Source organism: Rattus norvegicus, chromosome Y (assembly GCF_021556685.1).
Source record: "Rattus norvegicus strain SHRSP/BbbUtx chromosome Y, alternate assembly SHRSP_T2T, whole genome shotgun sequence".
Classification (NCBI taxonomy): Eukaryota; Metazoa; Chordata; class Mammalia; order Rodentia; family Muridae; genus Rattus; species Rattus norvegicus.
In genome coordinates, this window is record NC_141555.1 from 12,284,684 (window position 1) to 12,300,569 (window position 15,886).

Below are 15,886 nucleotides of genomic sequence, written 5' to 3' on the forward strand. Positions count from 1 at the left end.
CATTGTAGTTTTACATATATGCTCCTTTTTACCTCATAAAATTGGAAATGATCAGGGTGATATATAAGAAGATAAGTTATTATATTTGTAGGCAGTTAAAGAGTAATCCATTCTTTTATGATTCCATATAATCAGAAATAAAAACCTGGTATAAGATGTGGAGAAACAAAAATAAATATTTGAAAATACAAATAGTGGTGATCATTTCAGGACATAGGTGAGCTAAGTTGCATGGTGAGAAATATTTATGTCGTGTTTTTTATTATATATAAATATATGTATATATATATATATATCTATGTTTTCTCTTAATTACAAAATGATTACATCACCAGCCCCTCTGTTTCTTTGCTATAAAGGTTATATTTTAAAATGCTGAAATATTCAAGATGACTTCAGTAAATGTGTGGCCTATGATAAATTTTTATTTGAAGAATAGAACAGAATATTTGATAGTGAGAAACTCAAGGAGAGGGGATGGGGATACTTTTGTATTTGGAAATGCAACATTGAGAATTGCTACAGAACTGGACTATTGTGAACCCTTTGTCCAGGTTCAATGCAGTAGGGGCAACACAATAACAGTGCAATTCAAGTCTGTATCAGTTAGATGGAACAGAAATTCTTTGTACGAATGATCAAAATAATAAAAGGCTCATTGAGTTCCTTAACCCAATGCATGTTTATTGGTGGATTTGGAAGGTTCTGATGTTATACGTTGCATAAAAGACTTTCTGAGAACTAGACTGAAACATACCTTATAAAACTAAAATATTGTCCAGAACCTAGTAACACAATAAAAACAGTAATTAAATGTAGTCACAGTGCTGGCCATTTGTAGAAAAATAAATTGCCCACATGAAATTGCATTAGAAGAGGAAAGGCACTGTGCTAGCTGAGGTATGGCTTACTGTAGCAGAAGGTGATTGCTTGTCAACCCAAGTCACAGTGACACTCTTTAGAAATGGCTCACTGCACTTCCCACAACAGAGGGGGTGTTGTGCCTATACATCATAGGGCAAATGCCTTCCTGAAATGAAGAAAAATAAGTGAGAGAGGTGCCCTTGCACAGAACATACTCTGGCAAGAGACACAAGAACAGTATGTCAAAGATGAGAAAATGTCCTCAATTATCAGTGTACCTAGACTAATCAAGCCCACATGTGAAGAGGCATAGAAATACAGTGACTATGTCCGAATGTATAATGGAACACATGTAAACTAATCTGATCTTTGCTTTGGCCTGCTCCTCACTCAGTATCCTTTGTTGGGAAATGAAGTCTTCTAAAATCGCATTCAGTAAATGTTTTCTTTGTCAGAAGAGAGTGAGAATGCAAATCATTATTGTTCAGTTTAGGGAAAGATGCTGGATGATCTCCAACTTTGTGCTTTTAAAAGTTCTATAAATACAGCTAATATTATTATGGGTGTGATCTATTTCTCCATCTTCAATGTATACCTGAGATGAATTCTTTACAAAACTTTGGTAGGTTGATTCATTAAAGTGTCTCCTTCAATACCCCATCTCCATTCTGTTATTCTGCCAATGTAATTTCAAAAACCAGTTGACAACTGAGAAAGTCAATTCTCAACAATTTTTTTTGAGTTCCCATCACTTTCCATCATCCTCTCCCTGCATCTATTTGGCTCAGTTCTGACATTGGACCCTCATGCTTACTGTCAGGCTCTGTCATATTCTCTCTTAATAGGCTACCAGATATTTTTTTTAAAAAATTAAATTATTATATGTCTAATCCTTTTGTTTTCACACGCATGCAGACACATACACAGAAAGAAAACACCCACAAACTGATGCCACTAAATTCAATAACCCTTGAATGCAACATTAATGATATTCATAAATCTTAGAAAATTTCAATAATAAATCAATACTGTCTCTAAGGATCAGTCTGTATTCATTCTAATGTAAAGTGCAAAGGGAAAACTACAATTTGTCTCGAATGCCAAGTTCTTTTGTGAGAAACAAGAAACAACAGATAGATGCAAGATGCATAAGCATAAGAGAGTTATTCAGCAAAAGTAACTAATAAAACAACTAAAATGAATATTAGAAATAAATTGATAACTCTTAGAGTAGATACTATTCTTCTGAATATATTATATTAGAGTATCTAGCAAAGAAAAGTAAGGCAGGATTTCTCACAATGAAACCTGTGGAAAAAACCTTTGACATCATCGTCAAGTGAAGATCTCGGGTCTCACAAGGCCTACCGATCAACAACTCAAAGTTCGTGTTCCCAGTGATTTGTACACACCCCTGAGCAAAGAAACATGAACTAAACTAATTAGATACCTTGCTCATAATGACAGCTAACTACAAGATGGCCTTTATAACAGTAGATTGAGCATGTAAATCACAACCCATGTAAATTATATAATATAAAATGTATGCAATATTTTATAAAATATGCTTATATTAGGAATTAGACTTGAGGAAAATTCTGTAGGTTAGGGGTACAGTGAGAATCTATGTATTAATATGCAGTATGGATGCTGCGTCTAGGAGTTGATATGCAGATTAGTGATGCTCAAATTGTATAGAATATAAAAGAACCTTGCCGTAGCCTAGGAAAGTTTTTCAGAGACTCCTTAGCTGGAAAGTGAAGCCCTTTAAAAGTACACTTTCTATGTGAGAAGAGAGTAAGAATGCATGCCAACGTTTGGCTTTGAGGAAAATGTTGTATGAACTACAATATCTAGGTTTAGAAATTCAATTCATAACTGATGTGGCAGGTGGATAATTAAGACTCTTCACTATTTTTCATTATCTCAAAAACTCTTAATTACTAACAATAAAAATGTAAAATATAATTATTAAAGGATTTTAGGATCTTCTAATTTTATATTTTTATATTTTAAAAAATAGATTATTCTTATGCACCCTGACCTCCTCTGCATCCAGCATAACGTGTACTCTTCATTCCTCCAACAACAAGTGGCAGTATATTCTCAGAAATTTGACACCACATTGCCTTGGCACATCTTTGAGGGAGGACAAATTGTGGTTCAAAGATTTGTGACAGATTTGGTTCTCTTGTGTCAGTTTTGTTACCCTGCAGAGAATCACCCTACACCAAAGAGACTAGAATTTAGGAATGTAGCATGAAGGAAAACCTGCATGACCTGACCTTTTGTCATTTTAGGAACTTTGTAGATGGTGTGCTTGGAAATGAGTCCATGCTGTCAGTTTATGGAGGACATCCCTCTGTTCTATCATGATCAAGGTTTGCAGATCCCTGTAGTCAAGTTTAGCCACTGTAAGCCTTGTTTGGCTGTAACAGATGGCCAGTTCAGAGTTTGTTCCCTACAAAACATGAAGTGTTCACTAGATTCAACTTCAGTGAAGTTATCTCTGAGTGAGATTTCCAAACCTCAGTTGTATATGCATCCAAATCCAATTCTCTTAAACCTAACTCTCACTTCATCACTCCCCATCAACAACACCCCAACTATTCTCATCCCCACACTCCATTAATTCACCACAAATCTGTCCATTTTCGCCTGCCCAAGGAGATCCATGATTCCTATAACCCATTACTTTATCTAACCTTTTCAGATCCGTGAATAGTAATTTATTATTTACTTAGCAATTAATATAAATGTATGGTTGAATACATACTATATTGTCCTTCTAGGTCTAGTTTATCTGACTTAAGATTTTTTTTTCTGGTTACATATATTTTTTCTCCAAATGTCATAATGCCAATTTTTGTATTAGATGAGTTATACTCCATTATACAAATCTAACACACTTTAATAATTTTTGGTTGAGTAATACCCACCTTGTTTCAAGTTTATGATTATTATGGGTAAATTCATGATGAATATGGTTTAACAGGTGTCTTTGTGGTAGAATGGAGCATCCTATGGCTATATGCCCAAGAGTAGCATGGTTGGGTCTTTAAGAAGATTGATACCCAACTTTCTGAGAAATTGCTATGTTGATTTCCATTGAAGCTGTAGAAGTTTACACTCCAACCAACAAGAAGTTTCCCCTTGCACCACATTCTCACTAGTATGAACTGTCATTTTTGTTATTACTCTTAGTCATTCTGATAGCATGAACTGTCACTTTTACCAATAATCTTAGTCACTCTGATAGTTATAAAAAAAGTATTTCATGGTAGTTTTCATTTCATTTCATTTGGCTAAGGAGATTGAACGTTTCTTTATGTGTTTCTCAGCAACTCAGGATTCAGTTGTTTTAAAGTTTTTTTAGATGTTCATCCCATTTTGTAATTGGAATATTTTATGGACATCTAGTTTCCTAAGTTCTATAAATATTTTGGATATTAGCCCTCTGTCAGATGTGGAGTTGGTGAAAATCTTTTCCAATTCTATGAATTTCCATTTCCTCCTACTGACAGCGTTCTTTGTCTTATGGAAGCTTTTCATTTTCATGAGGCAATATTTCTTTTTAATTATTGATCATATTGCAGGATTATTGGTCTTCTATTCAGGAAATTCTCTCCTGTGCTAATGCATTCAAGACTTTTTCCCACTTTTCTAATAGGTTCAGTATGTCAGGTTTTATGTTGAGCTTTTTCAACAACTTGGACTTCAGTTTTGCACAGGATGATAGATACAGTTCTATTTCCATTTTTATACATGTAGAAATCCAGTTAGAATATAAATATTTTTGAAAAGGTGTTCTTTTTCCAAGGTTTAATTCTAGATTCTTCATCAAAAATAATGTGTTTATAAGTGTGTAGATTTATGTCTGGGTCTTACACTGGACTTCATTGATCAAACTCTATGCATTAATGCTCATGCCATGTGCCTTTTTAAAAATTTTTATTTAATTATTTTTACATTCCAGATTTTACTTCCCCTCCCAGTACACCCTCTGACTGTACCATACATCCTCCCTACCCTCCCTGCCTACAGGAAGATGTCCCCACCCCATTCATCCCAAGTGATCTCTAAATTTCCTGTGTCCTCCAGTCTCTTGAGGGTTAGGTGCATCTTCTCTGATTGAACTCAGACCTCGGATTCCTGTGCTGTATATGTGTTGGCGGCCTCATATCAGCTGGTGTATGCTGCCTGGTTGGTCATCCAGTGTCTGAGAGATCTCGGGGTCCAGCTTAATTGGGACTGCTCTTCTTCCTACAGGGTTGCTTTCCTCCTAAACTACTTCTATCCTTTCCCAAATTCAACCAGAGGGGTCAGAAGCTTCTGATCTTTGGTTGGGTACACATCTGCATCTAACTCTTATTATTACAGCTCTGTAACAATCTTGAAATCAGGGATTGTAATAGGGTTGATTTTTTTTTATTGTACTGAATCGTTTGAGCTATTTTGGACGTAATGCTTTTCCATATGAAATTGCATATTGTTCTTTTAACGTCTGTAAAGAATTTTGTTGATATTTCTTTGCGAATTTCATTAAATCTGTAGATTCTTTTAAGTAGTATTGCTGTTTGTACTGTATTAATCTTGCTGGTAATATAATCAAAGGGCGTCTTTCAATCTTCTAATATTTTCTTCAGGTTCTTCTTCAAAGATGTGAAGTTTTATTTTTTTTTTTTATATTATCTTTCTTAGTTAGGGTTCGATTGCTGGAAAGATACACAGGGCTTATTGCAACTCTTATAATGAGAAATACTTATTTAGTTCTGGCTTACAATTCATAAGTTTAGTACATTATCGTTAAGGCTAGAAGCTTGTTAGTGAGCTAACAAGAGAGATAGCTTAGAATTCTTCATTGAGATCCCAAGGCAGCAAAACATAAAAGTGACATTTGACATGGCTTTTGCTTCCTTTTTTTAATGAACAAATAAATTATATTATTTTATCAAAATAATGGAATTAACTGCTCACTGCCGCTTTCTTCTAAAATACAATTATAAGTTATGTAAGCTCTTTATTATATTCCATATCTGTTTATACATATAATTATTGACAATAGAGTAATTTGTAGAGACCTAAATCTTGGGCTCTTAAGATTAATAATAATAATACGAATAAGAAGAAGAATAAGAAAAAACTTCATTTTCAGCATATGCCAACTAAAATTGTACTCATATATTCATATTGGACTATACATATCTTTTCATTTTTTTCTCCATCTTCATTAAATTGAGTATTTCTTATTTACATTTCAAATGTTATTCCCTTTCCCAGTTTCCCGGCGAACATCACCTTAACCTCTCTACCTCCCCTTCTATGTGGTTGTTCCCTGCCCCATCCTCCCCTGATTACCTTCCTCCCCACAAAAATCACATTCACTGGGGGTTCACTCTTAGCAGGACCAAGGGCTTCCCCTTCCATTGGTGATCTTACTAGGATATTCAATGCTACCTATGAGATCAGAGTCCAGAGTCAGTCCATGTATAGTCTTTAGGTAGTGGCTTAGTCCCTGGAAGCTCTTGTTGCTTGGCATTGTTTTTCCTATGGGGTCTCAAGCCCCTACAAGTTCTTCCAGTTCTTTCTCTGATTACTTCAACGGGGGTCCTGTTCTCAGTTCAGTGGTTTCCTACTGCCATTCACCTCTGTATTTGCCGTATTCTGGCTGTGTCTCTCAGGGGAGATCTACATCCGGCTCCTGTCAACCTGCACTTCTTTGCTTCATCTATCTTATCTAGTTTGGAGGCTGTACATTTATGGGCCACATGTGGGGCAGGCTCTGAATGGGTTATCTTTCTGCCTCTGTTCTAAACTTTCCCTCCCTATTCCGTCCATATGATATTCTTGAGAACCTGGCTTCTATATGTCCCTGTTGCACACTAACAGATACTATTCCTTCACCATCCTAGAATGTAGTTGGAAAAACCCACTTGACATGAATTCTGTTACAATGTTGTGTGCTGTAGACCCACAGATACTCATCACTGACTGTCCTGAGGTAACAACAATGGTCCAATTTATCTGGACAGACCTAATGAACTACCGCCAAACCCTTTATCATGAAAGACACGATTGCAATAGTTAACACAATTGGGAGTATTTTCATTAAACATGGAGCAAGCTACTGAGGAGCTTCAAGAGTTACTGTTATTGAAATTATTTTTTTCAGAATCCTTAGAGCCAGGTACCTAGGTCCAGAGAAGAGAACTGATTCATCACTCTGACTCAGGAGGTCAAATGGAGAAAAGGGAAATCTGTCATCTTGTACATGGACAGACATTATACTTTGGATACTCCACATGTCTATGATATAATACACAGACAGAAGTTGTCCTCGTTGCTGAGGAAAGGACATTAAGAATATATAGAAAAAGTCTTGGCTCTCCAAGAGGATATATGGATTCCCCTACGATTTGCCTTGCTCCAGTGCTACAGACTTCAAAGGCATTAATGCCTTGAGATTAAGGTAACAAGATCACTGACCTGGATGCCCAACAAGTGTCCATAAGACCAGTGATCCTACTGACCTTCTGGTGACATACCTCCCTGAGACTTCATGGTATAAATATGATGTGATTATGCAAAAGAAACAAATGGCTACCTTGAAGCCAAATGTTGGTAGTGAACAAAAGAAGGAAAGATAATTCTTCCAGAAACAATTGGAAGTTTTCTGGTATTTCAGCTTTACCAGACTTTTAGTTTTGGGTCCACAGAATTCTATGAATTGCCAGCACAAATATATGTTATACCTACCTACATTGATCAGCATGCCAGGAGATTTCTAAGCCAGATGTCAGGTTTATAATTACATAAATACAAGGCAGAGTTTACTTGATGGAAGAATTCCATATGAGTGGACAACACTGTGATGAATTATGGTAACCTGATTTTACTGACATATACACTGCTAGGATAGGATAAAAGTACATGCTTGTTTTTATTTATACGTTTTCTGGGTGAGTAGAAGCTTCTACATCAGACAGAATTTGCTGAAAGAGAAAGTCAAAAGCTCTGCTAGGAACTTTTCCCTTAATGTTCCCTCTTACTATGAATGCTGTCATGGACTAGCCCAGCTTTTATAGCCAAAACCTCTGAACTGGTAGTCAAAGTATTATATATTGTGTGCAAGCTTTGTTGAGCACATGTAACTCAGAATTCTGGGCAAGTGGAACCAATGAACAAGACATTAAAGGAAGCACTCTGAAAACTCTCAGTAGAGTCCAAGGAAGTATGGAAAGGCTTTTTTTAATTGGGCCTGCTGAATTCAATGAGGGAGGGATTCATCCATATCATAGTATGTTTAGAATAAACCCAACATTTCTTCTAATGCTCAGAGATTAGCAGTTGTTAGGACTGTTCATCCATTTCATTCTTTAAATCCTGACCCTACAGTTTCCATAAAATCTATTTTTTGTCCTATAAGAGAAAGGCAGTAAACCTCTAAATCCAATAAAAATATACCATTGTTTGGGCCAAGTGAAACTGCACGATACAGGAACTATGTGATGATTTTTTCCACTCCTACAGCTATGTGGTTAGGTGGAATTCGAAAATTAATTCTGCCCAACTAGGTCAAGAATCCACAAATGACAATGCCAAATAGACTCTCTCCTGTTCTTATGAAACTTTTGTATTTGAGGTTTCCCTGGACCTCAAGCCATTCTTCCCCCTGCCTATCCTCCCGAATCTTATGTTTGGCCTGAAGAAAGAACCATGGTAAAACATCCAACACTGTCAGGTCTGACCCTGGGTACACAGGAAGATAGATATTAGAGAACTGATATCTAATTGGACTACAGAACTGCATTCTATATTCGATGTTCTCCTTTGCTTTACTGATGTCTCATAATTATTCAGTAAAATAAGGATTTAAAATTTTATAATTTGAAGTAGGTATCCAATATTTACACTGTTATATTCACTCCATAGCTGGGCTACCTTTGTTGCCAAAATCAATGCAGAAAACTGAATTGGAACGCAAAATTTTTGAGTACACATTCACGAATATTTATAAAACCCTATCAAGGAATGCATAATAAGACACGGAAATACAATATTCATTCAACTACAGTTCTGTAGGGAAAATACTGGCCTTTAGGAAACAGAGAAAACCTATGAAATTGAACTGGATGTCACAGGAATTGGCCTGGGAGTAAAATTGTTATCCAGAAGAATCTCCTCCACTCCATCTTTCTAGAACTTTTCTACCCATGCCAAGCCCCCAACCAACTTTCTCCATTCAGAGCAGGCAACCACTAATGAAGCAAAGACAAGTCTCTAGCTTTAGAGAGATGGAGTACTTAAAGGTTTCCACTGTGTCACAGGAGATACTCCTGGAAAGGGCACCCTCAAATCAGGTAAATATAAGGAAAGCTTTTCAGCAGTTCGGCCATGGCAATTCTCAGTGACATCATCATTAGCCTGCCCTGAAAAATCTCTTGTATCCTGGAGAGCCCTAGCTTCTTCTGTGATGTCACAAGTGTTGTTGTGACAGCAACTGCCTCTCAGATATTCCTTCACTAACTCCAGGGTTTTCCTAATTGGCCTGCATTCAAAATAAACAGCCATTTGGGAGGGAGAACAAATAGGATGAAGAGATCTGAGATGTGGAGAACGAAGCTGGCCTTCTGTCTTGGTATAAAACAGGAATAATTATGTGGTCCATGGGTGGTCTCGGTGAGTCCTGTGTAGGGGTTGAGTGGGTTCATTGAAGAGACAGCGTTGATCTGATACGTCCACATTTGAGAATCAGGAGCAGGGAGCCTCACAGATTTATCTGTACATCCCTGCATGTTATGGTTCCTGGAAGTCAGAAGTTGTATAGCATCTATTTCTTCATTCCTAAGCCAGTTGTTGGTAGGGCACAGTTGTTTTCCTGAGAGTTCTTGGCTTTATTCTTTTTGCCCAGAAGAAAAAGGTCCTATGGAAGAAGGGAAAGACAAGTATTATACCCTCAGCTCAGAGAAAATTCCTCCATGCTTTGGATTGCTATAGTGCAGTTTGTGTCTGAGACTGATATCTAGGAGAGAGAACTACTGCTAGTTGAGACTTCATCATCTCAGTCTTTCCCTAGTATTACTCTGACTACCATTTCCTGACAGTGACCCTTTAGATTTCTGAGTCAAGAGGTGTGATTAGCTAGCAGGTTTCTTTCTTTCTTTTTTTTTTTTTTCTTTAATTTTTTTTTTATTTCTTAGGATTTTTTTTTTGCTTTTTTACTTGGATATTTCTATATTTACATTTCAAGTATTATTTCATTTCCCAGTTTCTTTTCCATAAGTGCCTTATCTGATCTCCCTCCCCTTCTTTGATAACACCCCTTACTGCCTCTTGACATTCCAGGCACTGAAAGTCAAACCAATGCAGCACCAAGTGCTTCTCCTTCCACTGGTGCCCAACAAGGCTCTTCTCTGTCACACACGCAGTTGGAGACATATGTCTGTCCATGTATCGTCTTTGAGCATTCCCTTAGTACACGAAAGCTTTGGTTTGTTTGTACTGTTTTTCTTAAGGGGTTGAAAACCCCTTAAGCTCTTGTAATCCATTCTCAAATTCCACCAAGAGATCTGTTTTCAGTTCAGTGGTTTGCTGCTAGCATTCACCTCTGTATATGACATGGTCTAGTTGTGTCTGTCAGGATAGATCTATAGCTGGTTCCTCTCAACAGGCTCTTCTTAGCTTCATCAATCTTATCTAGTTTTGTTGGCTTCTATACATACATACATGTATGCATCCTGTGTCATTTGAGCTTTTGGGCCAATATTCACTGTTGGTGATTGCATCCTATGTGTCTTTTTCTGTGATTGAGTTGCCTCACTCAGGATGATATTTTCTTGTTCCATCCATTTGTCTATGAATTACTCGAAATCATTGTTTTTGAGAGCTGAGTAGTACCCAATTGTGTATATGTACCCCATTTTCTGTATCCATTCCCCATAAATGTCATCTGGTTTCTTCCCAGCTTATGCATATTATAAATAAGGCTGATATGAACATAATTGAGCATGTGTCTTTGTTGAATGTTGGAGCATCTTCTCCATATATGCTCAGGAGAGGTATGGCTGAGTCCTCAGATAGTGCAATCTCCAATTTTCTGAGGAAACTGCAGACTGATTTCCAGAATGGTTGTACCAGTTTGTAATCCCACCAAAAAAGAAGGAGTGTTCCTGTTACGCCACATCCTTTTCAGCATCTGCTGTCTCCTCAGTTTTTTTTTTTTTTTTTATTTCAGCCATTCTGACTTTTGTTAGGTGGAATCTCAGGGTTGATTTCATTTACATTTCCTTGATGACTAAGAATGTTGAACATTTTGTTAGTTGTTTCTCAGAAACTTGATTTTCCTCAGTTGAGAAATCTTTGTTTAGTTCTGGACCACAATTTTAATAAGGTTATTTGTGTCTCTGAACTCTAAATTCTTGAGTTCTTTGTATGTATTGTATTATAGCACTCTATCAGCTGTAGGATAGATATAGACCTTTTCCCAATCTGTTGGTTGCTGTTTTGTCCCAATGACAGGGTTTTTTGGCAGGCAGTTTTCTAATACAGTGAAGAACTCTCAGTTAGTGAACTAGTATGGGGACTGGCTCATCCTGAATTCCATACTTGTCCTGAACAGTAATTGGGGAAACAAAACAACCATGTTCTTTTCCTACAAGTCATGTCTACCTATAGTCATGGATCTAGAGAGATCTATCATTGATTCTGGGCATTGTCCCAGTAAATGTATGCTTATGGAATTTGAATTTTCCATCCTTGCTTTTGTAACTATAGGCTGTGGTGTTCTGAAGCCAAGATACACACTGTGCAGCTGTGAATATGCCTGAGGAGGCTGTCTCCTGGATTTCTGAAGCATTGTTAATGATCCAGAGGAAAGCAGCACCCCCTGCTCAACAGAGCTCTGGAAATGCTCACATTCTTCTTTCATCTCTATATGAAGCTAGGTCAAAAGATCACCTGTCAGGTATGTTTTTGAATATCATTCAGTGTGCTAGCATTGGAGTGCAATGAAATATTATGCAGGAGAAGTGTGAGAAATACCTGAACTCTTCTATTAGAGATCAGAGGGATACGCTATTTACATTCAATTGACTGTGTATGTTCCTGGTCTTTGGCTTTGATCATGCAGATCTATTGTGTGAAACTTCATTGTCCATGTGGCCAAGTTGTGGGGAAAAGCACTACTCACAATTTTTTCCCATCCTCCTCCATAGCGTAATAAATTTCAGTGCAACACTTCGTTCTAGATTAACTGACCTAACTTTTCTAACTTTTCTTCAATAAGGACATCTCTATTATACCAACTCTTGTGTGTGTGTGTGTGTGTGTGTGTGTGTGTGTGTGTATGTGTCTGTGTTTCTGTTTGTGTGCTTAAATGGTTAGTTTGCATGCAAGATTACATAAACCTTGTCATGGAAAAGAGTATTTGTAAGAAATCTGCAAACTATGATGGGGCAGAATCCAAATGTTCTACCACAACGTGGCCTTCTAGGAAGAGTAGCGTTATCTGCTATAAGAGAATACACTTGACACTAAAACTTGGAGGAAATGTCCTGGCATGTCTACATTATCATTGTGAACTTTGACATTTTTCTCTTAGCTTCCATGGCCAGAAATGAGGGCTCTGAATCCAACTTGCATCATGTGGCACTGGGTATTTTCATGAGGAGGTTGTCAACTCTGTCACATGACACATGTGAAAGGAATGAGAAGGCAGTAGATGGACATTGTGACACTGCCTTCCCAATGGAAACATGGAAGTATTGACAATCACAGAGTGGGAGTCTTATGTCTGAACTTTGACACACAGGTAAGCAAAGTCTAACCTGTCTGTTCACTTACTGAGTACCATCCACAAGGAAGGGTAGGCTCAGATGAAGTACTTTTGAAGATAGGTGCTGTCCCTTGTGTGCTGCTGGACCTTATGTCCAGGATATGTGGAAGACCAATCAGCCTCTTGAGACATGGGAGATCAGAGTAATGAGAGGCAGACAGAGAGCAACATTCTGTGTTTGATTTACTGGCCACCATAGCTACATTTTCCATGTAAGGATTTGCTCATAGAAATCTAATGTCTCTCACAGGTAAAGACCAAGCTGTATGAAGCCTCAATAACACAACTGGCTCCAGGCTTCTTTCTTAGTTACAAGAATTTGCAGTCAGTGCTTCATACCTTGCTTCTAGGTTCAAAAAATATTTTTTATCTTCATATACACAAGGCATATTCTTTCATGCTCTATCTGGGAATGTGTCTTTCTCTTCAATAATAGCCACATGGATAAAAGCTTTGACTCTCAGGGTAGAGTATTGCATTTTATCTTCAGAGGATTTGTGGACATGCCATTGGAATTTTATGACAAGGGCTACTCCCCTGGACATGCATCAAGGTCTCTGACTCTTTGTTTGAACATACATGATTAAGGCTTGGTGGTCCTAAACACTACGGACTCCAGGACTTACCTGCATCCCATCAGATACGAACTGAAAATGTCCTCCATTCTTCATGCCTTGGCAATATTTTGTTGTAAAGTGGCAGAGGGACTGCAGAAGGGAGTGAGGCATATGTCTAGCGATCATTGTTGGGAGAAAGAAAATAGCTAATAGGTCCAGCTTGAAGAGAGCTTTCCTCCTCTTTCAGTGCTTCCAAGTGTCTGTAGATTTCCCCTTTCGTCATGCTTCATTGGGGGACTAGCATTTTCTCTCCTTTGTCTGGGCCATTACTATGCATATTCCTTTGTGTTTATCTACAGGATCTGCTGGGAAGACATCATCCCAACTTTCCACCATCAGTGAGCTAGTACAGCTGATTTAGAATTTGTAGAAACTTACTAATGAACTCAAGAAGATGACCTTTGAGTTGGGTAAACTCTCAGATATACTGAGCGCTTGTACCAACAGGATTTGAACAAAAGATAGCCATTATGCCCAGTTCTTTGTTGACTGTCTTGACCCTGCTCTGCTAACCCTAGTTTTCTCACATCACAAGAAAAAGCATCTTCAATGTCCCCATGCATAATTGAATTTTATCATGTGGCTCTCAGTGGTAGAAAATGAAGACAGGATAGGAGTGTCATAGGAAGCTATTTCATTACTCAGAATAGCAGAAGCTTTGGTTTGAATAGCAGTCTTGGATATGGCAAGTAGTTTGTGAGCTCTCATCATGGATTTAAAAAGACAGAATGTTTTTCCTGTCCTCCAAGGAACAAAAAAAGCTTGTCAGCAACAGTAGCACAGTAATTTAGACTTAGATAGGTAAAGTTTTATTTATTTATTTTTTATTTATTTATTTTAAATATTTATTTTATTTGCTTAATATGAGAATATTGTAGCTGTCACACACACCAGAAGAAGGCATCAGATGCCATTATAGACGGTTGTATGCCACAATGTGTTTACTGAGAATTGCACTCAGGACGTCTGGAAAAACTGTCAGTGCTCTTAAATGCTGAATAAACTTACCAGCCTAGAGTACATTTGATTATAATAATAATAATAATTAAAATAATAATAATAAATAAAAACAAATTATTAATATTAATATTATTATTATTATTATCATTATACTGCAACCCTAAATAAATCAAGACTTATCCTCCTCCAATGCTCTTTCCCCCCCCCCTGTCTCAAGAAGTACTTACAATAAAGAAGTCACCATCACAGCTGCCATTCCCTCAGCACTGAAAGATAGAAAAGTTTTACTTTTCTTGGTTATGAAGATTTTTCTTGTTGACTGGGCTCATAGCTTCAGACCTTAAGCTAGGTATACTATGGACATGGGCACCTCCAAATTCCTTTTGGAGGAATCTGCTTACGTTGGAGGAAATGGGAAACAGTGAGCAAGGCTAAGATGTGGGTCCACCGTGACTTTATCCCTGGTTGAGAACAAAGTCTCCTCTTCACACCTGGGCACCAGGTAAGCAGGGTAAGCAGGCATGGCTAACAAGTCAATCCAGGTGGGTAAACGTTTGTACATTAGGTATACAGGGGAGCATTTCATTGACTTACCTGAATGTATATCCTGTCCACTATGTTCTAAACCCATGCAAGGAAAGTTTTAAGGATTTTGTCTATCCTGAGGCCAAACAAGTGTGTTTCACAATCTGTATGCAGTTTCTTCACTGTTATGAACCTTGAGAGAATGGAGGAAGCCAAGGAAAGCCACAGAAAACATCATTCTACATTCAAGAAGATCAAGGCCTTCTCAAAAAAAAATCCTTGTAGATGTGAATTTAGCAGTGAGGTAAATTGAAACCAACCTCTGGTCATGCAGCTGATATCTGGTACACAGGCCTGTTGACTAACTATTCTGTTGGGGAAAGCATCAAAAATTAGCATGAGAAAAAAACTTAAAAATGAGTCAGAATTCTGTCACCTAGCAGTAAGTGGTCCCAGTGAAGGTCACAAATAACATGAAGGGTATTTTGTTGGGCAAGAGTTACTATTCTTGAGTACTCAGATCTTCATATGTACTTGAAAATCTGTCTCGGGAGATTGTATCGATATCATACCCTAGTCCAGGCAGACCATACCCAAAAGTATATTATTCCTTCTGCACCTCAGTGGTGAAACTACTTCACATCACACATTTTCATGTGAGGCTGTAATTAATGTTCTACATAGATGAAAGCATTGCCTCAATTCTTGTCTTAGTAATTTTTTTTTTAATTTGGAAAATGGTTGTGTGTTCTTCAGTTCCACACATGAACTGAAGTGACTGCTCCTCAAAATCTATACATAGAGGACATCTGAGTAGAAGGTGACATTTTGGCCAGGGTGGTCTCCCCGTTTGTCTGTTTGGGCCTGAATAAGCATGCATGCATAGACATATTTTAGCTAAGGGAATAATGGAGTAGCCAAAACATTACAGAATCAGTCTGCTGTAAATATTTTTTCTTACACAGTCCAAGGACTGTGTATAAAAATCTGTGTATAAAAGGTTGTAGTTATGGATGTACATCATCCAAAGATGATAATATATAAATAATATTCCCTTAGGGATACACAGATTGATCAAGGAACTACG

At 37.5% G+C, this 15,886-nt stretch overlaps 1 long non-coding RNA gene across 2 annotated transcripts; it reads left to right on the forward strand.

Annotated features, from left to right (window-relative positions):
* Positions 1-9,373: 9,373 nt before the first annotated feature.
* LOC120099602 (uncharacterized) lies at positions 9,374-13,791 on the forward strand. 2 transcript variants are annotated; one of them, NR_190813.1, is made up of 4 exons: positions 9,374-9,543; positions 11,638-11,827; positions 12,464-12,673; positions 13,614-13,791. It is a non-coding gene; the product is annotated as an uncharacterized LOC120099602 (long non-coding RNA). The 2 variants fall into 2 exon arrangements; NR_190814.1 differs by having other exon boundaries at positions 9,374-9,502.
* Positions 13,792-15,886: the final 2,095 nt, after the last annotated feature.